The sequence below is a fragment of the Chinchilla lanigera genome, unplaced genomic scaffold (assembly GCF_000276665.1).
Source record: "Chinchilla lanigera isolate Chin_1 unplaced genomic scaffold, ChiLan1.0 scaffold00027, whole genome shotgun sequence".
Taxonomy (NCBI): Eukaryota; Metazoa; Chordata; class Mammalia; order Rodentia; family Chinchillidae; genus Chinchilla; species Chinchilla lanigera.
In genome coordinates, this window is record NW_004955428.1 from 208,125 (window position 1) to 213,290 (window position 5,166).

Genomic DNA, 5,166 nt, shown 5'->3' on the forward strand with positions numbered 1-5,166 from the left:
ATCTTATTATTTGGCCCATGCATACTTAATTGTTTTTTTGGATTTGTTTCCTCCAGACTTAAAACTGCACACCTACCCAAGATGAAAATGCCTAGTGTCTATTGAGGGCCTTTAGATAGAAACTCCGGAGAGTATCTCTAACTGCTGATCAACAACTATGACCCCTTTCAGCCTGAAGAAGCCAGAGTGGTCACTGCCTATTATTCCCTCATGGTAGTTCACGTTACTTCTTCAAAGGGGCTTTTAGCTCAGCGGCAAAGCGCCTGCCTGGCAAGTGCAACGTCGTGAGTTCAGTTCCCGGTACCGGAGAAAAACCAAAAAAAAAAAAAAAAGAAAACAGGGGCTTTTCCTGTAGGGGGTTGGGTTAGTGACTCTTCCTGGATTTTTTAAGGTGATTGATACCTATTTAGAATATCAATCCCCAATGTCCATCCCTAAGGAGGTATGTGGGTGCATTTGTTTAATCTTTTTGTCTTAAGGTCTGGCTCACAGTATCTGTCTCTCCTGCAGTTGCAAGGTATCTTGTCTTTTATATTGGCTCCTTCTAGGGCCTAGCCCTGTCTGACTACCTATAACATTTCTACCTAACTCAGCTGCCTACAATATGCTGACCATAGTTTTGTCCCACCTCATGTCTACCTTGACAATTTCCCATTCTTTCCCACCTTGCACCCGCCTCACTTTGTAGATCTGCTCTATAAAAATCCCTAGAAAAGGCAGGTCCTTGGCAACCCACTTGGATCCCCTTCTGTCCTTCTCTTGGGCAGAAGCTTCCTTTCCCTCAATAAATATATTCTGCTCTTATAAAAAAAGATTTTGCTGATTTAAATAATAATTTGTGAAAGCATAATCCCACTCATTCATTTTAAGAATTCTATCTGATGATTACTTCTTCAGATGAATTGGTTCTTCAGATGAATTACTTCTTCCTCACATGAACTGGTTCAAGAGATTCAGCAAAAAAGCAATTGTCCATCTGTATTTATCACAGATATTCGTGGAATGTTAGCTTTCCTTCTGTTTAGGTCCTTTTCTAGTCAATTAATTGATGGACTATACTCAACAATGTGAATAAAAATTGTTCAATTGGTAATTATATTTTAAAAATGTGTTCTACATACAAGATCATATTTTTATACTAATGGTAGTACCCTTTTAAAAAATGGAAATATTATTTTCAATAATAATTTATAAGATCTCAATATTGAAAAGAATGCTGAGAAATTAATTAGAATAGGAATTATCTCTATAGCATCTAACATTCAATCAGTGAGGTTCAGTGGAAGGAGCACTAGACTGGGAGTCACAAGACTTGACTTCTCTTTTTTCCAAGTCAGTGAAGTTTATGTTGTTCTTATGGTTCAGTACCATTATTATTAAATAGTTTTATAATATTCAGGGCCAGAAATGTAACCAGTTCTATGGAAGGCTTTTCATACTTATTTTTTATTTTATACATGCTCTTCCAAATAAAAAAAAAAAGCTACAGTTCTCCGGAGCTTGTAGTGTTTGATATTTTATTACATTTGTTGCCTTTGGCTATAGAGATGAAAAAGGGATTTTTCAAGTCAGTTCAGAAAAGCAGTTGTTACTCATGGGAAGTGAAGGTACTTGATTATCAAAAAACATGGTGTGGCCAGCAGCAGGACTTGCAGCTGTTTACCTGAATGTAAACAACTGCCGAAGAGAAGAGTGATGAGCAAATGAAACTTTCAGCCCCTATTCTTCAGCTTCCCACCATACATTTTTTGAAAAGTGCATTGCTCCAGTCTTTTCTTTCATCAACTCCCCATCCTTGGAGTAGCCATGTCTTGACTATCACACTTTCCTTCGATTGTATTCCTCTGGCAGCCTGCCCTTGCTACTGTTAGTTTGTTTCATATTGATTTATATTAATTTGAAAGGACACAAAGAATCAGAAATAAAGCCTCCAATAATGATATGACAGCAGTTATCCTCCAGCATACCTTTGGTTTGCTTCCCAGAATTTGCAACTGCTGATGTCTAATGGTTTACTGAAAGAAACAGTTAACACTTAATTTGTTTGTTTGTTTGTTTTTTACCAATTTTGCATGCTTATATCTGGTAATCTGAACGACTAATTTAAAGACAACAATACGTAATATAACAACCACTGGTGAATTCCTACCACCTTGTCTAGTGAAACTCTGTATCACTTCTAATGTTTTTTTGTTTTTATTTTTTATTCTCTTTGATGGTTTGATCAATATTGCATTCTTATATCTGGTAATCTGAGCAACACTGTTGAAGATAACAATATGTAATATAACAACCACTGTTAATTCCTGTCATTTTGTTCTGAAACCCTGTATCATTTTTATTATTTTTGCTTTGTTTTGTTTTTGTCTATGTTGTTGGTATTTTGCTACTGTTCTTTTCAAAATTATTTTCCTTAAAATAAAAATAAAAAAAGAATTTGCAACAGCAGTGATGGAAGTCTTGAGTCTCTTCATCCCAACCTGTGTCTGACTTTAGGCCAAGACTTAGGGGTATAAACCTCAGAGGAAAGAAAATTGCAAGTGGGAAGGAAGGAGGGAGGGGGAGATGAAGGAAAGGAGACAGGGAGAGACAGAGAGAGAGAGCTAATCACAGTATTTTATAGCTTTTATAGTCTAACTGCAGTCAAGCCTTTTATACGTGACTAATACTTTTTTGAGTGTGTTGAGCTATTAATAGACAACCGTTTAAACTTAAATTTTCCTGAAAATTCTTTCCATTTGACAGCATATAGTAAGCATTTTAGTTCTTTCAAAGGTGTAAATAAAAAATATTCTTACCTTCCTTCCCTCCCTGCTTCCCTCCCTTCCTGTCTGTCCTTCCCTCCCTTCTTTCCTTCCTTCTGTCCTTCCTTCCTTCCTTCCTTCCTTCCTTCCTTCCTTCCTTCCTTCCTTCTTTCCTTCCTTCTTCTGCCCTTCCTTTTTCTTTTTTGTCCTGAGGATTGAACCTAGGGCCTTCACACTGAGCTATATCCCCAGCCCAACCTCTTCTTTATTTTTTATTTTGAAACAAGGTCTTGCTAAGTCATCTCTATAACCCAGTTTGGCATATAATTGCAACCCTCTTGTCTCAGCCTGCAGTGCTGGGGTTACGGAGGTGTGTCAGCACGGCTGGCTCATACTTCCAATTTAACCTTTAGCATGAGGCTATGTCTTGATGTGAGACTCTTTTTATTGCTTGAGAAAATAAAGATAAGAATTTTCCAACCTAGCAAGTTCTAGTCTCTCTGAATTGCCTCAAAAATTCTTGCAACATGTGTATATAACACTTTCTAAGTTCATTTTTATAGTGTCTTATTTGCAACTGTCACCTACTACTTTCAACATTTTGCCTGGCAATGGAATCCAAAAATTCATAAGGTGTATTTTATATTTTAGAGTTAGCTTGAGTGACTAGTTCTACCAGGCATTTCATATGTATAAAACAGGGGTTGCTGCTTCCCACTGTGGCCTAGCAGTTTTCTCACCATTTCTTCATGCTTTTCTATTAGCGTCCCTGCCACCTTCCCAACATCTATCTGCCTGCCATCTCCAGTTTCAATATTTGGCTTACTTATGAGTCTTACTATTATCTACTCTTCTCTTTGTCCCATTTGTTATATTATTGTGTTCTATACATATGGCAGACTTTTACTGAATCTCAGACATTCCGTATAGATTATGCTATCTCTTTCCAGAAAGGATTACCTTATCCTCACTTGGTAGTTATAGTGAAAGCCAATCATTTTAGTGAGCTGAATTGAGAAGGCAAAGAGCTGGGTTGCCAGTTTCTTGGTATTTAATCTCCTTCTAGAGTGGCACAACCTCCTAAAGGCTTCAAATGAGAGCATGAAGCATTTATGAGAGCCCCTCCCTTTTAAAGGTCATGGCCACCATGTTGGTTTTGGGGATACTGTGCAAGGTGAAACATATAATATGGGACACATATTTTCTATGATTATTTATAATAGTCACCCAAAGGGTGGTATACAAAAGAGCGCAGGAAATCTTTCCACACACTAAGACCAAAGAAACTAGCTGAGGGTCTGGATCCCTCAGAAATGTCCGGCATGACTCCAGCTGAAGACCCAGAGCTCATAACAATGCCTTCCACGAGTCCAGCTGGAGGCCCAGAGCCCATAACAATATCTCATGCAGGCCTGCTTCACGGATCTGCTCTGGGAAGGCCCAAAGGTCAGTGGTGGACTCTAAGAAATCTGTGCCAGTGGGAGGAAGGTTCTGTGCTAGCAGGCTGAGGGATCTGCACTGGAGCTAGGAAGTGATGCTCAAAGTAAGAACCAGAGCTTCCCTGAAAGATACCACAGCCATCCTCAGCAACAGTGAATTAGTGATTAATTAATTAGTGGTTATGGAGATACCAGAAGGTTAGAGAAGCGAGGAATATGGATCATCCGAGGAAAGCTGTATGGCATGTTCAAATCTGGCCCAAGACAGAAGCCATTAATTAGGGTGAACTAATTAATCTGACAGAAGAAATTTCCAGGCAGTCTAATGTTGAGGTGGTGGCATAGCTACTATTGGGGGCTTTTAGGCAGAGGAATGTTGAGAATCAGGATCAAATGACTCAGCAGGATGATTTTAAAGTTTTGAGTTTGGCCAGAAAGGAAACTACAGTCAAGTCGTAGACAGCAAAAAATGGAGCAGAGGAAAACCTCACTGCTGAAATGATTTACATTAGAAAGGCAAGTACGTTGGAACTAGACAATAGAAAACATGGCTCGAGGATGACACAAGAATCACAAGGATGCCACATTTTCAGCCTCAGACTTGCAAAGATGAAATATTTTTCTTTGAGAAAAGAGCCCCAAAGCAACATGTTCTGGAACAGTGGTGGCAAAACAAACTCATTATTAGGATAAAGTTCATACTGCTCAGGGTCCCAGGCACATTAGCTGTACAACTATGAGTAGGGGAAGCCTGGATAAAAATCTAGACTGTAGAGTTTTTACATGGGGAGTGGGGTCAAGGGCTAGCAGGAAGGAAAGAAAAGGGGATTGATGAGGATGAGATAATCAAAGTATGTTATATGAAACGAATATACTAAAATGAGTTTCATTATTTTGTATTATTAATTTTCATAGAAAAATCTATGATATTGGTCTGGGTTGTTTTTGTATGTGTGTGATATGACTAGAAACATAGATCATAA